Genomic DNA, 19,071 nt, shown 5'->3' on the forward strand with positions numbered 1-19,071 from the left:
TACTGACTTCTGGACATAGTTTGCCCAGGAAAGACTACAAAATCTACAATGATCATTACTCCATGGAATGCCCCTTAAACCTATTTCAGCCTTAAAAAGATAGCTTAGCGAAGACTACTGTTTCAAGTGTTTTTTCTAAAGCAGTTATTTTCCTGGAAGTTGGGTAGGGAGAGCTCACATAAACAGTTCTGACAACACATCTCTAAAGGAGAGTGGTGATGCCTTCCATCAGAATAACTGGTTGCAGATCTGCCTTGGCCTTCATAAACTTCCTTTCTTCAGCCCTGTGTTTTTGTTACTGCTATTTAATTCAAATATTTCACAGTCAGCAAATAGAAAGAATCTGTTTGGGCATGTGAAAACTCCCTTTTGAGATTCATTAAAGGTTAATACAGTTGCCATGCTTATTTCTTAAATCAGAAGTATTTCTAGCAAGGCCAGAAAATGGTATCTCTAATGTGACCAAAATTTGTAAACAAAAAAAAAAAATTCTACATTAGAAAGGAGCAAGAAGTAGATAAGTTATAAACAAAATCATATCATAAAAATAATTTTAAAAATTAATTAGTGGTAGAAGAATTTTTCTTTGGAGGACCACAATGTGCTGTGACATGAAATCAGACTAGTGGTAAGCCATTGAAAGTGCACTGCCTAATCAGCCACACGTTTACTTTCTCACTTATCAATAACGGACATTAACAAGACTTCTGCCAGAGATAATAAATTCCTGGAAATGTCAGGCTCTTCTACATCACCCAGCCCAAGCACAAGAGAGCTACTCACTGGAAAAAAAAAGGCAGACATAACTGGAAGTGCTAAGCAGAAGTTGCTCAGTAGCAGGATCAGTTGAGATCAAACCACTTCAACATGTAGGCCAAAAGCTAATCTAATTTTAACGTCCCTTGAAATGTTATGAATATCATCAACAAACACAGCTAGAGTCACTCATGAAAATACGTTTCAGTTTTGTGCACAAAAAAATCAATCAGCTCTCTGTCTCAAACTTCTTCAAAGAGTGTGAACCCAATTGTTTGTTCCCTGAGGACTCAAAAGCTTTTACTGCAACAAGCAGTCACATCTGCTTAGTGTTTCATATTTTTCAGCATCACAAGGAGTTTTTCTTAGACCTTGGACTGGTTTACTCAGCATCTGTGTGTAAGTACAACAATGAAACTCCAACAGAAGAGATAACTGAGGTCTTCTGCCAGTTTGTTTCTACCTCTCTCCCCAAAAGACACAGGCAATCCTGGCAAAAGGAGTATTCTATATGAGTATTTTGCCAGCATAGCTAATCTTTATGGGTTTCAGTTTTTAACGTTCCTCTTAGTGCTCACAGCTATGCCAGAAACTTTGTAACATAGATTTATACAGTTATACAAGAAAGCTTTGTTGTTTTAATACATCTAGTATAGTTTTGAAAGGTATTAGTAGCCTGCAGATAATGTAAAAAAATCCTTCTATGTGAACACCTTCTGTGTATCTATACTACCAGCACCTCACTGCTATCAGTATATTGGTATTATTTACTACAAAAGTTCTCCTAGAATGAGCAGAGCAAGTCGGCAAGCCTGTGTTTTCTGTCAGCAAAGTTAAAACTATCCTTCAGACTTAAAACAATTAGTACAAACACATGCAGAAGGTTGCTGTGCACTATAACTTCTTCTATACTTGCATCTTTTGCTAATTCAGCCATGTTGGTAAAAGAAACCTTTTTTCACAGTCCTTACTCAATTTAGCTGAGGGCAAGAATCTGTAATATAGACAGGGATTGAACAGCTGTAGAGAGGGACTTATTACTTGTGTGTCTTTAGATACTGCAAGGAGTTTGCTAGTACAGACGTACTGCTATAAAGCATCAGGGAAAAGAATAAACTGTGTTAGTGCACAACACTGTCAGAACAATATAGCTGCAGAAGCTTTTAATATCATGTGGCTATATCATTTAAAAAAAAACCTCAAGTGAGACAAAATTATAGCAGTACTATGTTTAAGCACAGAACAAAGCTTAGTATGAGTACGTGGCAAGTGTAGAACAACTACAATTCTCAGTTTATAAAAAAATCTGTGGATAAGTCCTTCATGCCTCATAAAACCAGACTTATTTTTGTGATGTAAATTGACTTAGTCTATGTTACCCAGACTCTATTACTTACCTATGAGCCAATTATAATTGAGACCACTCTTGCAGAATAGGATTGTGTCACTTCACAAAACTGGCCCCCCTGTAAGAAAGTTCTCTTAGTTCCCTTTCAACATGGAAGGAGTGAATTGTAATGCTAACACCACACTGACTCAAGAGTGTGAAGAGCTTTTACCCAACACCAATGAGCAAAAGACTCAAGGTATCAATCAGTTCACTGTACATACTGATCCTTAGTTCATCAGCTCCTATTGTCCTAAGAGAACAAGGACAAACAACAGTCACCTTCAGAATGTGGTATGTAGGGAAATGACAGTCAGGTTTGCATTAAGTTATAGTTATCAGAGCTGCAGAGAGATACAACACAAAAATGGATGGCCAAATGCATAGTCCATATTCACACAGCTGCTGCTTGATCGATAATTTAAGGAGTCCTGGTGATGGATGAGATCACCAGCAAAAAACTTGACATTTCAGGACAACACATAGGCAAAACAGTTAACCATCACAGTATTGTGATGACTCCAGTGATATCAAAGGCACTATGTGTGCACTGATCTGCTTTTTTGGCATTAGACAGGCATGATTTGTGAAAGACATAATCATCACACATCTTGCCAGATGAGCCTGAGATGATGGCAGCAGTGTCCAGAATGCTGAAAGGTGCTATAAGCACAACAGTGATACACCTCCCCATCAATGAGGAACCATGCCTGGCTGGAGAGGCAGTAGATAGAACAGTATGTCCCTGTGATGTTCTATGTCCCCTGGCAGTTTTCCCACGCTTGCAATATGACTCTCCAACCATCAGTGCATGGATCATTGATCTTATAAACTCACATTTGTGATCCTCTACAGAATTGTCATTGAGAACGTACAGCCCAGAGAACTTACTGGCAGAAAATCACTCTTGGGTGATCTTCAAAATTCAGAAATGGCCATTCAGATACAAAATATACATATTGACAAGTGATTCCAACAATATACTAATTCAGATCTAGAATTAAATCCAGATCCTGACGCAGTCACAGCAGCAATGGCACACAGTGCATTTGGTGTTATAATAGAAAGATGGTATTTTGCTCCATATGCATTGGCTTACTCGAGAGAGATATTTTACAATAAGCTATAGTTTCACTGTATTGTAAAGATAACCTGACAATTACAGGTCAAAGTATACTTGCTTATTGCTTTAAATGAAACTAAACTCAGTCAAATTCATACATATACGGGGGAAAGATTAATCATGTATTACTACAGCTCTGGAGAAAACAAGCTAGGCTGGGCAGATACAGAAATTATGTCTGGACTGGAGATCTTACCAGAAGATGCAGTGTATGTTCTCATCCAAAGCCTTCTCCTGCAGAGCACATACTCCTTAGACTTGTGTTTTTGCTCTTGAAGCTCAAGCTCAAGCAATTTTGAGATACTTTGCACTGCTGCTTACTTGTTTTGCACTTCTGATGTTTGTTTGCAGGCAGCTGGGATGCCTGCACTAATTTTCTAAGGTTATTTAAATTCTTCTTTATTTGTTAACAAATTATGTTAGTTGCACAACACATTGGCATGTGAACACTTCAGAAAAAGGGAGGGGCACCACTCAGCCTCAGTGGAATTAGGAACAAGATCCAATGACTTCAGCAGCGTTACACAAAGGATAGCTCTATTGTTTCAGTGGGAGTTGTGGTTAATTAAACCAGTATTTCCCATCAGCTCTCTACATGCAGGACTCTCAAAGGTGGCATTACCTTCAAGATCACTGTGTGGGCTTCCATTTCAGACAATGAATAACAAAAGCCTAGTGACAGATTTTCATAAAATCTGGGCGTATACTATTGTACTAAAAGCATGAAAAAGGACACACAGTAATGTGTACTTATATATATCTATACAACAAACATACAGTGATGCTGAAGCTGTGATGTTACTGATGGAATTAAACTGATGCAGTTTTAGACATGATCCGTCCATTTTAACTGCACTTTTGTTTTCTCTTCCATTGTAAAAACCAGGTAACTAACTTGCTACAAATCAGTTATCTTCAAAACTTTAGAAAAGCCTGTGAACTTTCTGTATAGATCAAGTATTAGCCACATTTCCACACACAGTTACCCAATAGGTACACTCTATTGTAATAATTGCTCAAACACCTGCATATGCATTTGGAATACCTCTCTGTGTCAAATCCTTTTGAAAATCCTGGGCCTACTATTTTAACTTTACAGATCTCATCAAACAAATTCCTTCCTTATAATCTGGAGAAACCTTTTATACTCTTTTTGTAAAATTTCAATTACATAATGTAAAAATTGCAGAAATTCCATGCACAGATAAACTGAAGGTTATTTACATTCTATTTTGTCTGCACTGGTAGAAATATAAACTTATTCATGCTAACACGAAAGCAGTAAACACTAAGGTTTTAAAGAACACTGAGGTCTTTGAATTGCCTCCCTGTTTGTTTATCTGTTGAGTCCCAGTATTGGAGAATGATTTTTCCCTCTTCAAGTCTGTGGCAATTTAAATAATAAAACAGAGGTTATGTAAGTGCAGAGAATTATGGAAAAAATGTAAGTGGAAAGTACATATTTTTAAAATGCACTTGAATAACTCAAATGCAGCTGAACTGACATTATTCAGACTTTCCAGTCTTATTCAATACTGGATTGAAATCAAGCACAAGAAATTTCAGGCCCAAAGGACATTTTTAAGAAAATTGTAAGTATCTATATTTCTAGTTTACAATGTCTGTCTGGGAAAGCTCTACTGCCTAAAGAAAGACTAAACTATCTTCTCATGGGATCAAACTAAAGGATGTGAACTAATTAAGGGGACATTTGGATCAGCTTCCGAACATAAGGACTGGTTCAGCCCTAAAGAGCACCCAAACCAGAAACCTGGATTCAAGTATCTGTGGTCTTCTAGTGAAATATGGATGCAGATTCAGATCCAAATTTTACACTGAAAGTTCATTTCTAACCTGTGCAGACACAAGCTCTAGGCCCGGCTCTGCATTCCTTCCACACCCAGAATTGGAGTTCTGCCTGAATAAGGAATGCAAGAGAGAAATGAATTTCTTATCTATATGGTAGATCTTGTTTGGTGATGTACATGCCTGTGAACCTGCCAAAACACCAATGTGTGACATGGTATGCAGTCTAATTCCAAAACTGGTAGATTTCAAAAGATTACTCTTATAGGACACTTAAAATAAGGTTGAACTATTTTCATAAGCATAAGTAACTGTTTCTAACTCTAGTACACCTGGATATATTCTGATTCTTCTGTTACAAACAATTTTCCTCAATAGAAAAGTGAAGATCCCAGATTTTTATAAAAAATGAGTAACAAAGGGAATAAATTATATATTTCCAAACTGAGGGACATTTAAAAGTATGGCTAGATGAAAAAACATTTTAAAAAAATAAATTTCACAGAGGGAAAATAATAAACAAAACAAACAAACAAATAATAGAATAAGGCTTCTTGGCATAACATTGTATGTCCATTATTCTCCAAAATCACAGGGTAGTGTTATGCATACAGATGCATATGGTAGATTTTTTTCCATCACTCCAAAGAGACACGAACTTCACCCTGGCTTTTGCTAAGATAAATGCAATTACGTTTCCTTCAGCTACCCAGCCAGCAGTATTTCAAAATTTGCAGGGAGAAAGACCTTCCAAATGCATGAATGACAAAGCACTGTGGAAATAAGTCTCTTTATGTATGAATCTTGGCCTTTTTTAAATTTTCCCAGATTTTTCAGTCAATTTTATACAATAAATGCCCACCAATGTTAGTTACAGATGCTGTATTTTATGATACGTCTATGATAAGACTGAAATCCTAGTGCAGACACAATTCCATCAGCATTTTTGTTAGTTTAAATTAATTTGGTAAAAAATCAGCATAAATTCTACAAGAAAAATCTCTTTTTGCAAACACTAGATGTATCAACATCTGGAGAGTTTCTGACACAATTATTACATGTGCCAACCTGCTCTGCTGTAGCTGTGGCCTTCCTGGATGTTTTTCTCCTTATTCTACCCCAAACAGTATGCAAATCTGATATAGGATAAAGATGCTCTTCTGTGGTCAAAAAAAGTGAAAAGGTAATTCATGTTGCATTTTGTTCAGACAAATATTTTCATCATAGCTGAGAAAAGAATATGTTGAATAGAGTATCCTGTGGCAACTACTCTGAGAAAAAGAAATACTAGCTAAACTCAAGGCTTTGGCTGCTTTAAGGCTTCCTAGGCAAGATTAAATCAAAATATTTCCTATATACATTCCCTCTTTTCATCAGCATGTCAATTGTAGTAAGTAAGAATATGCTATTAATTCTCAGCATCAAAATCTGGGATTATTTTATATAGTCAAATGTTTCCTTACTTTCACAGAAACAACTATTACTGGAAATATTTTCCAAAGCATGTTGCAAGTGGAGCTAAGTAAATCAGCTAGCACACTGCACACTTTTCAAGGAAAAAGTTTCTAAAAATGAGTCAGGATTTAATAAAAAAATGTCTCTGAGGTACATAACTCATGCCCATAATACAATATTTTTCAATTTTCAACCCTGTATAGAGAATTTTAAAATGCTAACAGATGTATGAAACAAAACAGCAAAATTCTCCCTTATTCTCTCCTGTGAGCACATATAACACACATAGAAACCAATGAGAGGCTCTAAAACATGAATACTGCTTTTACATTTTCCACTAGAAAGACAATTTCCTTGCAATTCCTTCACCCTTTAAATTGTTTCTGTGGCAACACATCTGGTGCTATAATTCTGGGCCAGAACATTAATTGTCCTGAAAGAAGAAAGTTATGTCGTCGTTCTGGTCTGCAAGAATGTGAAGCAGAGAGAGATCTGCAAATACATGTAACTAGATAACCCTTTTCGCCTTCATAGGCGCACAGAATATTAGCTACCAATACTTATGCATAGCTTAAAATTACAAGTTTAAAAATGTTTCTACAACGGTTAGAGAAAACTCTTGTGGTGCGCACACATTCTATGAGCCAGCTTTTTTAAAACAAAATGATAAGTGCTTTGTTACCACTGTTCCTACCAAATGAAGTAAGCGAGGAAAGTATTCAGCTAAGAGGAACAAGGTTCATTCGCTAATCATAAATATAACTCTTCCTACGTAACGGAGAAAGATCTATAGTGATTTCTTATCATCTCCCCAGTTCTATGTAAACATTATTGTATTATCACCATTCTACAGATGAGATGTGTCAGGAGCACATAAGGCCAAAATGTCTGAAGTGTCTGTTAAATTCAGATGCCCCTACTATTAGTTACCCATACTGAAACATGCAACCCATGGCTCTCTGAGCTGTTGAGGACCAATAGATTTTACCGGCCTTACTTGAAATTATAGGAACCTATTGCCGCTTAATATAAGTCTTGGACATCCCCGCTTGTGCATGCCAGCATGCTCAGAATTTGTAGTCTGGACGATTTAGTTGTGGAGAAAGGAAAGAAAAATAAGAATAAAAGCTTACAGCCCCAATTCAGTTTGCTAAGTCAACAAGTGAACAGGTTTCTTAATCACTAATAATCCTGACAAGTCTGTTTGAAATCTTGAAGCCGTACTATATGACTATAATCCAAAGCAAGTTATTATGGTATTTTACAGTGCAACTGAGATTGACACCTCAAGATATAAACTCTACCATGGATGTTAATTCATGATACAAGGGCCAGAGCAATTTGCAAGGGCTACTGCATTCACTTAACTCAGCCTGAAGCAGCAAGAGTTAAAAGAATAATGAAAGTGGATTTTTGCTACTCCATCAAGCAGATCAGGGATTAATTCATTCAAAGAACATACCTGATGAATAACAAAATATCACTGACACAGTTACTTTTCCAATAATAATCGCATTTTAAGTTCCCCATGAAACAAATTTTATTATTTAATTTAAAACAGCTAAATTCAAATCTAGGTCAGTTACATATAAATGCGTTTGCTAACTACACTTACAGTGCTTTCTGTATTAGCAATGAAGACAAGATTGTCTTGGTGTTCTGTTCCTCTAAATTACTAATGATTAAATGCCTTGATTGGCTGAAACCCAAGTTTTTTCCCTAAAAAGTTGAAGTGAATAAAAATTATGGTTTTCAGGCATTCTGTCTTTGAAGACATACCAGTTTAAACCAATCCATGCTCAGGGAGAATAAACTGGCAACAGAAATGGAAAAGTTTAAAAAAATGGATAAAAACTGGTATTTCACAAATATGTACGTCCCTCTCGTACTGTTGGAGATGCCATCTTACAATCAGAATTAAACCCAGGACCCTGAGCACCTCTAGTCATTAACGGCCAGCTGATGTCCTTTGCAAGACTTGCTGTCTGAATAATTTTGGATTGTCACCAGCCAATCACCTTCCAAAATCCAGTTCTGGCCAATAACAGTCTGGATAATTCAAGTCTGTCTGTTCCCTTTTTCTCAGCCTTTTGGCTAAGATCAAGCGTGTATATTTAACTAATATTAAACCTACTATTTTACATAAAATATCTCCTTCACTTCCAATCTAGCCTTTCTACTTATTCCATCCAAATGGCATAATTAACAAACCTTCTGAGACAGTTCTCACTCCCTTGTTTTATCCTGTATAACTTTCTGTACACAGAACCTCTGTTTTGCCCTGGTACACTGTAACTCCACATTATCACTCCTCAAACCCCTGAGGAAAACACACATTAAAATCCTAACTTTCCCCTCCCCATAGGCTGAGTCTGGTTTCCCTTTCTAGCCATAACGGCTCTGTTCCACTTCTCAGGTTCCTTATGAGGATATTGCAAAGGAATATTTGTGAAGGAATTAGCTGTGGAAGGGAATAAAGTGATATTGGTGGATCTGCTATTACAGGGTCCCAACTCCCTGCCTGGATTGCTCCTAAGGAACCCAGGGCTAGGGCGAACATTGTAGAGCAACTGTACGGCTGCTCTTTGTCTTGACAGAAGGAAATCATCTCATCTTTATACTACCCCTTAGGGAATACCATTACATAACTCACTGTTTGGCCTATATTTCCCCGTTCTTGGCTCCATGCTGTTAACAGAAACACCACTGCTTCACTGCAGTTACTGACTGACTCGAGAATCGAGCATTAGATAGGGATGCAGGACCTGTCATCTCAGGGAGGTCCTTTAATTCCTCTAAACAGTATCCAGACTCTAATCAGAGGAAAATTTTACCAAGCTAGTTGTTCACTACCATATCGTATGTGTTGTATCTCATACAAGTTTCTCTCTAGACCTGGGGCATAAAGTGGGCTTGGCCTGCCATTCAATAACAGCTCCGTCCCATTTTGGCTGGTTTTATGCAGCTTTTCCTGCACCACTACATGTGGTGCTTACATCATCCACTCTGCAGAATTCAGAGCAGCAGCATGTAAGTGATCAACTGCACAAGAAATGAATACAACAGAGAAGAAGTTTCTAATATGCATGTTCCTTTAGACACCACATCTTTCTCAGATGTATCTCTCCATTCAACATGAAGTGTTCCCTCAGACACATTCTGCATTACTACCCTTACAAATGGTCTTCCTCTGCTTTTTTTTTTAATTAAGGTCTTTCCAAAAAGAATATGCAATGCCCCTCATTAACAGGTGTAGCTCCCATTTTACAGCTGTGAAAACACAGGTAGAGACGGATTAAGTCTTGATCCTAACAAAGGAAATGACTGAATCAGGAGTTTTGAGTACTGGTGCTGTACTCTGACTCTGGTGCAATACTCAAGAAATGGCTCAAGAAATATGTAACCTTATTTTTCAAATTCCTTCAAGTTTCCTTGGTTGATGAACAACTGAATTTCCATATGGCCCAACTTATTTAAAACACTTTTTAAAAGGGGAAATTAAACTCTGTCTGAAGCAAAATGTAACTGGGCTGTGACCCAAAACCTCAATTCGTATTTATGAGCAAATAAAATGTAATCTCTGCACAGACAAAAAGAGTTAACTAAAATATAACCAGCCAATACAATGACACCTCCAAAATGCAAACCCTACAGGATGGCATAAACATTGTCCTGCTCCTCTTACTTTTCCGCCTGCTCCAGCCAGGCGTTCACCTCCCGGGGGGTTCCTGGGTGTTTCCTGGCGTGAATGCGTTTACCCCTGGATAAAAAGCTACCTCACCTCTTTGCGCCGGTGCAGCCTCTGTAGGAGTATCAGCAGCCTCCGAAGCTTGCCTACTTACAGATGCCCGCAGACTCCTAAGGAGCCTACCCCCTCTATAGGTGACATGCACCCGCCCATAGGTGACATGCATCGCCCTATAGGTGACGTGCCCCCCCCTCGGTTCCCTGCAGCTCTCACCTACCGATGCGGTACCCGTGCCTCCCCGTTGCCCCGCGCCTCTCGGACACCGGTCTCCCTGCCGGGTGCCCGGAGCGGCGTTACCGACGCGCCCCTGCCCGCGCCTCCCGCCGCCGGGCAAGGCGGAGGTCGCGGCCCGCGCTCCGCCGGCGCGCAGCGGGGCGGGACGCCGCCTCTCCCCGCCCGGAGCCGGAGCCGGCACCCCGCGCTCCCCCCGCGGGCCGCAGCCGGGCGTCCCCGGCGGGACCCGCTCCGCGGCGCTCCGCGGCCAGGTGCTCCGTACCTGCCCTCTCGGCGGCGGGGCGCGGAGAGCGGCTCCGCACCGCTCCCGCGGCAGCGCGGCGGTCGGCGGCGGCGCGGCGAGGCAGGGCCCGCCGGGAGGGCCCCGATAGCCGGCGCTTATCGCCGCTGCCTGTCACCCAGCTGGGCTCCGTTTCCAGGAAGCCGCGGCTCCGGAGCGCTTGTTTGCTGCTGGATGCCGATCGCCCCGTCCCGCTGGCTGCCTCCCTCCCTCCCTCCCTCCGACCCCCCTCATCCTGGCAGGGGGGCTGGGAAAGTGCAGCGCGGCTCCAGCACATGCCGAGCCTGCGGTCACGGCCCGGACCCTCTGCTGTTAACCAGGGAGCATCCCAAGCGCCCCCTTGCTTACTCCAGCTGTTTCGCTCCGGGCCCCGCCGCGCCGCAGGGCAGTGACAAACCGGCTACACACGCGGGGACACCAGCCCCTGCCCCCCCCGTTTATTCCTCCGCCCCCTAACTCTTACCCCTTCACTTCTTCTCGGGCATTTTCTCCCGTGCCCAGGTTCCCTCCCTTCCCGTCTTCCCCATTCATTGCTCACTCCTCCTCTCCCCTTACCCCACGCTTTCTCTTCACTACCCCTTTCAAGACTCCTTCCTCTCACAACCCTCAGTCTTCCCCTAATCATCATCTTTCTTTCTCTTATTGCCTCCTCCCTTTTTCCATCCTACTCTCCCATAGGTTTCCTATTATTGAAGACGTGCAATTTGCTGTGTCTTTGATCCTTTGTTAACCAAAGCCCGCTCCAAGCCCTTTCTGCTGCACCCACTACTGACCTCCTTGTTGCTTCTTCAGGCAGGTACTGTTCCTCGAGAATGAGCTCCCTCCTGCCAGCTTTCTAGACACCTTCCAGATAACCCTGGCAAAAAGATGTGAAATTGTGATGTAGAAAGCAGGCTGAATTTCCTCCCCTGTTCCTTGCCTCACCATATGAACCCACACAATCACACCTCTTTTTTTTTTAAAAATGCCTTGCCGGGCCTTTCGTAAACACCAACCCACCGACACGGTCCTGCCTTGGGCAAAGCACCTTGGATTATGCTATGTCTCATCCCTCTTCCATTTTCCCCTATGTTTTTTAGCACCATTTCCCCGTAAGGTTAGCATGCTGATTGACTGACAGCACAGGAAGCCAGACACTCCCCATGAGGAAAATGAGCTCACTGTATGGAATTTGGACATGCTCTTACAATAACTTTATTACTAATAGTGTTTGCTCCCCTCTTGACCATATTCAGCATCATCTAGGACACGTACCAGACTCTTCCATCCTGTTTCAGGAGGATAAAACACAAACTAAAGTTCACAAAGCACCGGATGACCAGAGACAAGAACCTGTTAGGGCAGAGTTATTGTTTTCTTTTGCAGTACTTTATGAAGTTCATTAGGATTTGTATTTTTCTGTGTGCATGCTTAAAGGAAAGTCTTGAAAGAGGCAAGGGAAGATCTCTTGCACAGCTGAATATGTTTTTAAGAAGATGCACAAGGGAATTGACACACATGAAAGTGAGAGCAGTAAGAGACAAAACCAGATGGGCTGATGGAGTTGGCTGAGCAAACAACTCAAGCACATCAGGTTTTATATACATTAGAAAGAACGGTGCTGAGATGCAAGTAAAAGTGGGTTTCATACCGGATCTTGAAACTGATTGGGGCTTGGAGCACTGAAAAAGGCAATGGTGACACACCATGGAAAAGACTAGTATCGGAGCTGGTGTGCCTAGCAAGGCAAAGCGAGGAGATGCAAATACATGGACTTGTACAGGTAAGTACATTACATATTCTAATAATTTTAACTCTACTAACTGTTCTTTTGATTTTCCTGGTATTTTGGGGTTTTATGATCATTCACACTGACTGCTTGAAGAACCGCCCCCCCAGCAAATATAACTGCAGCAGTCCAAGATGCACCCAGCTACATGTCCTGCCTCCCTGCTCAGGTTTTCCAGTCTTACAGGAGAGTCAGCAAAGCTGGATGTGTGCTCCAGCCTCAGACCCACCAGTGTGAACGGTATCAGACCAATTCACGCAGCACAGGACTTCCCTAAAACATGGACTGTGAACTGCAGCAGTTTAAGTACAGACTCACGGCTTCGCATGCCAGCCCCATAGCAGGGTGGTGCACATAGGGGCTATTTTAAATCGACTTAACTGGATTTGCAGGAGGACATTTGTCAGAACACCAAATCTCTGCAGGAGCCCTATGCAACCAGTTGACTAAAAAACCCTTACTGTAACTGTCATTTCCTCCTAAACATGAGCCTTATAATAAATTTCACAGACCAGACCCTCAGCTAATGCGAATGACCAAGGTTCCATCACTCCCGGTGCAGATGTCCCTATTTACTTCAGCTGAGGATTGGCCTTATGTGTTTTTATTCCAGTTTACTTTTTATGATCTTCATTTGCTGTGTCTTCATCTGGTGTGTTTATGTGCCTGGTGCTTGGTTTTCATTATTTTTAACTGCATTTCAGATTATTTGCTCTATGGTTTTGTTCACATTCTCCTTTTCCACAAAATTCTAATAAAACACTTGGCTACAGATTTTCCAAATTGAATACTGATGTTTAGTGCAGCTAATTATGTAGCAGGGTTCAAAGCGAGTTCTATAATGTAACAATTTACATATTCTTGAAAACAATGGACACAAACTTACAAATTATTGTTACAAGCTAGTTTCACATTCTTCTGGAATTTCCTTTAAAAATACATATGTTTAGTATTCTCACGCATATGAAAAGCAGTCAATACTCCATTGCTGGCACCATTATAATATTTACAATGAAAAAATAAAACACACTCTGATGTCTGTCAGACCTAACAGGACATTATAAAAATGCTAGTACATTTCCTCCAAGGATCTCAAAGCACTTCACAAAAGCACTTGACACATTCAGCCACTCAACATCTATCAAGTAGTGTGCCAATGATATACAAAAATCATTGTACAATGAAATGTGCAGGATGGTTGCAACAACATTATACATTTAGTGTTTCAGCCTCACCAGTGTTCTGGCATAATCAGATTAACTCTAATTTCATTGTTTAAGTACTGAATTCAGTCATTTTTGTTTGTTTTCTAAAGCAACTGCACTACAGACAGCAAACTCTGTGAGCAGAGCAGGCTTCTCAGGAAGATCCAGACTAAACTGACTTTTAGAAAGGCTGCTATAAACCATAATTCTGTTTATAATAGCAATAGCTAATAACTCAGTAGTTGGGCCTGTTAATATGATCCTTTACACCAGGCTGACTTGGAGAAAACAATAATTTTTCTTGCTGCTTTTAATGCAAGCAATATGTATGCAAACATTTGCTCGTGTCTCCACCCCACCCTTTTTTATTTTGTATTCATTTAATTTTAGAATGCTACTTAAATGTTTATAAATATGAGGTAATCTGCATAAAAGTAGTTCATCTGTCAATCTGTCAATATATTGACTAGGCACTTTCATTACTGTAACACAACAAACTTCAGAGCATGTTATAACAAACCATTCCTACATAGAGAGCATTCACTCAGGAGTTTCTGAGGGTCTGTTATAGTAAGATTAAACTGTAATTACACACATCCAGAATTCTAAGCACATAATTATTTTTGCTTCTTTCTGCATCTATCTGCATTGGAGTTTATAGTTCATGGTATTATAACTCAGGAGGGAAACTAAGAGATGAGCCAACAGAAGCAAAGCATATCTTCTAAAAGCTGAACGCAACTGGGACAGTGGCTGAACTCACATGGATTCAGTATTTCCAAATGTGACATACATGGAAAAACTGAATTGCTTTTCTACCCCCTTTGGCTTGTACTTTTGAATTTTTACTTATTGCCACTGCATCAGTACTATTTGGTTAATAAACAGTGACAGTTCTATTATGTTAGTCTATAAACGTCTGCCTGTTTCAACTCTCTAGTTTCACAGTGAGTTTGACTTGTTTGTGTACACACACATAAAAATACTGAGGAGAAAAAGCCTATGTTAATTTGAATTGTTTAAATACAGTAATTGTTTTATATTTTCCTAAAATGTTGCTAACTTCAACTTACAATTTCAACAATAAATCAAATGATTACAAGATAACTTTATAGATAAATTACAAATACACATAAGGTTATGAGAGTAGTTATTGTACTAGAAACATTTCATACAGACATGGCCAATATTATCATTAACAGCTAAACACGATGTTTACCTCTAGTCATAATAATTACCCAAGTAATCTAAACACAGCTAGCTTTCACCTTGACAGTATTACAGGAGTGACCTCACCCCAGGAAAGCTCCTCCATGGCCACCAAGAGGCCCGGTGCCCCCTGCCAGGCTCTCCTCCCACCCCAGGAGCGGCTCCCTGCCAGCAGCAGCAGCTAGGATGGACAGTAAGGACAGCAAGCGCTCGGGGAATGCCGCGAAAGCCTCCCACGCGTGACCTAAATGGACAATACCCACGACATTCCATTCTCGACTGGCTAAGCCACCTTCTGCATATATGTAATGCAGTCCAATCTGCATTACATCATAAGCGTCACAGGTGCTTCCAGTACTTTTTTTTGAGCATGTGTGAGCAATCTTGGATGCCTTACTTATTATTCAATAGTAATTCAATCATAATAAATAATAATGAATTATTTTATAAATAGCTATAATTATTTTTGCAATTGGATGCAGATATCATTTGCAAAATTAATTAATTTTCTCACAGTCAGACAAGTAACAGAACCATAACAGGTCCTGCGATTACTTCCCCTTTCTTTGAGCATTTCTATCAAAGCAGTTTGACTTGGCAGTAGAGCCAACTTGGAGGACACAAACTTGTTTCTAGCAGTTCTGAAAGAAGGCAGACATAGAAAAACATGCAAGCTCAGGAAAAGGGAGTTAAACACAAGATTTCTGAAAGAGTACCTATGGAAGTATGGGGAAGGAGGGACTTGCTTACAAGAGTGATATACAAACTTGCTATTAAGTGATGCCCAAGTAACACACTGACAAGTTATGCAGAGTGTTTAAACATCACAACCTGGAGGACAAGAGGACATAAAGACAACATGGTCCAATCTGGCTGTGAAGCAAGGTACTGTGTAACAGGAGCTGGATGTTTATAAAATATTAAACTGTTAGAATCATAGAATCATAGAATGGTTTGGGTTGGAAGGGATCTTAAAGATCATCTAGTTCCAACACCCCTGCCATGGGCAGGGACACCTTCCCCTAGACCAGGGTGCTCAAAGCCCCATCCAACCTGGCCTTGAACACTTCCAGGGATGGGGCACCCACAACTTCTCTGGGCAGCCTGTTCCAGTGCCTCACCACCCTCATAGTGAAGAATTTCTTCCTTATATCTAATCTAAATCTACCCTCTTTCAGTTTAAAGCCGTTACTCCTTGTCCTATCACTATGTGCCCTTGTAAAAAGTCCCTCTCCAGCTTTCTTGTAGGCCCTCTTCAGGTACTGGAAGGCTGCTATAAGGTCTGCCTGGAGCCTTCTCTTCTCCAGGCTGAACAACCCCAACTCTCTCAGCCTGTCTTCATAGGAGAGGTGCTCCAGCCCTCTGATCATCTTCACGGCCCTCCTCTGGACTCGCTCCAACAGGTCCATGTCCTTCTTATGTTGGGGGCCCCAGAGCTGGACGCAGTACTCCAGGTGGGGTCTCACCAGAGCAAGTAGGGGGCAGAATCCCCTCCCTTGACCTGCTGGTCATGCTTCTTTTCATGCAGCCCAGGATACGGTTGGCTTTCTGGGCTGCAAGCACACACTGCCAGGTCACATTGAGCTTCTCATCAACCAACATGCCCAAGTCCTTCTCCTCAGGGCTGCTCTCAACCCCTTCATCCCCCAGCCTGTATTTGTGCTTGGGATTGCCCCGACCACATGCAGGACCTTGCCCTTGGGCTTGTTGAACTTCATGAGGTTCACATGGGCCCACCTCTCAAGCCTGTCAAGGTGCCTCTGGATGGCATCCCTTCCCTCCAGTGTGTTGACTGCACCACACCGCTTGGTGTTGTCAGCAGACTTCCTGAGGGTGCACTTGATCCCACTGTGCATGTCACTGACAAAGATGTCAAACAGTACCATCCCAATACCAACCTCTGAGGAACACCACTCGTCACTGGTCTCCACTTGGACATCAAGCCATTGACCACAACTCTTTGAGTGCAACCATCCAGCCAATTCCTTATCCACCGAGTGGTCCATCCATCAAATCCATGTCTCTCCAATTTAGAGACAAGGATGTCATGCGGGACAGTGTCAAATGCTTTGCACAAGTCCAGGTAGATTATTTCAGTTGCTCTTCCCTTATCCACCAATGCTGTAACGCCATCATAGAAGGCCACCAAATTTGTCAGGCACGATTTGCCCTTAGTGAAGCCATGCTGGCTGTCACCAATCACCTCCTTATTTTCCATGTGCCTTAGCATAGTTTTCAGGAGGATCTGCTCCATGATCTTGCCAGGCACAGAGGTGAGATTGACTGCCCTGTAGTTCCCCAGGTCTTCCTTTTTTCTCTTTTTAAAAATGGGGGTTATGTTTCCCCTTTTCCAGTCAGTGGGAACTTCACCAGACTGCCATGACTTCTCAAATATGATGGATAGTGGCTTAGCAACTTCATCCGCCAGTTCCCTCAGGACCCGCAAATGCATCTCATCAGGTCCCATGGACTTGTGCACCTTCAGGTTCCTTAGATGGTCTCGAACCTGGTTTTCTCCTACAGTGGGCAGTTCTTCATTCTCCCAGTCACTGCCTTTGCCTTCTGCGACTTGGGCAGTGTGGCTTGAGCACTTGCCGGTGGAGACTGAGGCAAAAAAGTCATTGAGTACCTCAGCCCTCTCCAAATCCATAGTAGCTTGTTCACTTTAAAGCTCAAATGTTATCCTTGTTTGATAGGAAATTACCTTTAACAACTGACAAAGCCCAATAATTTGCTTTACAAGCATACTGTGTGTAGGCACAAATAATTTTAAGATCTATCAACCACCATTCTGTATATAAACGTTCCTTTGCAGTAAAAGGCACAAGTACTTATTATTCAGCAGATGGTACTTAAAGTATTACCTATTCTAGGTTACAGCTGCTAGCAGAGGGCATTGTTTTACTCACAAATAGCAACAACATGCTTTCCAGACAAGCTTAAAAGCAAAGTCTTGATTCCAAAAGGTTTATTAGGTGGAGCTTTTTATCTAATTCTCTAAGAATAAGACAAAATTAAAATTCTAATCTGTACCAAGTAAAGTTTAAAAGAAATTTTGGAGCAATTATTCCTTTGATCTGTCATAATTTTTCCAAATTCCAGATCAGGAATACTCAGTGAGTACTGGAAAGACAAATAAGTAATGTTCACAAATTACTTTGAGGAAGGAAATACTGAAGTGTTATCTATTGACCTATACAGCTCGAGCACCAGCATGGTTTCTTTTGAACACTTCAGCCAGAAGAGTTAAATCATTAAACTATACACACGTGTGCAAGTGTGAGATGTCAGCTGTGATTAGTCCTAGCGTGTTTAAATAAGGAAGAATTTAAAAGTAATCCGGAGCCACTGAGCAGAAATGGATTACTAGATGAATGGGAAGAAAGAGCTTTGAAAGCTTTTAATTATTTTAGTTAGAAACCTCAGAGAGTACATATTCATATATCAGTATTAGCTTTGGATTTGTTAGGAAAATATTTTCAAAAAACTTCAGAAGTTTATCACAACTAAAGTCCCTAACCAAGAATAATCACAGAAATATTCTACAGATCATCCACTGCTGGGACAAACGGGACACTTTCTAAAGTGCTTGCAACACATCCTCCATTAAAGGTCTGATGTTAGAGCTAGCTGAAAGTCAGAATTCCCATTCAAAATGAAAAGCAAAAATTTCTGCAGAGGTAAGAAAATCTGAAATAAATCATTGGTTTCTCTCACCTAACAAAGAAATAATTCTGTAACAGTAAATTCTGAGAATTTTCTCAGCCCACCAAGCACGCTGTCCTGGTTTCGGCTGGGATAGAGTTAATTTTCTTCCTAGTAGCTGGTATAGTGCTGTGTTTTGGATTTAGGATGAGAATAATATTGATAACACGCTGATGTTTTGGCTGTTGCTAAGCAGTGTTTACACTAGCCAAGGACTTTTCAGCTTCCCATGGTCTGCCAGGTGCACAAGAAACTGGGAGGGGACACAGCCAGGATAGTTGATCCAAACTGACCAAAGGGCTATTCCATACCATATGATGTCATGCCCAGTATATAAACTGGGGGGAGTTAGCCGGGGGGTAGTGGTCGCTGCTCAGGGACTGGCTGGGCATCAG

General features: G+C 41.0%; 1 protein-coding gene across 6 annotated transcripts in view; it reads right to left on the reverse strand.

Annotated features, from left to right (window-relative positions):
* The window catches only part of RIPOR3 (RIPOR family member 3), a 55,965-nt gene extending 45,032 nt beyond the window's left edge, over positions 1-10,933 (reverse strand). For 2 of the 6 annotated variants that reach the window (XM_075516865.1, XM_075516860.1), the window contains exon 1: positions 10,772-10,933. The gene's annotated coding sequence lies outside the window, so the exon portion shown is untranslated. Of the gene's footprint in view, positions 1-2,153; positions 2,223-5,120; positions 5,140-10,492; positions 10,642-10,771 lie in introns of those variants that run through there. The other 4 variants (XM_075516861.1, XM_075516863.1, XM_075516862.1 and 1 more) reach the window with 4 other exon arrangements.
* Between the last annotated feature and the right edge of the window lie 8,138 nt (positions 10,934-19,071).

This window comes from Mycteria americana, chromosome 14, assembly GCF_035582795.1.
Source record: "Mycteria americana isolate JAX WOST 10 ecotype Jacksonville Zoo and Gardens chromosome 14, USCA_MyAme_1.0, whole genome shotgun sequence".
NCBI classification, from domain to species: Eukaryota; Metazoa; Chordata; class Aves; order Ciconiiformes; family Ciconiidae; genus Mycteria; species Mycteria americana.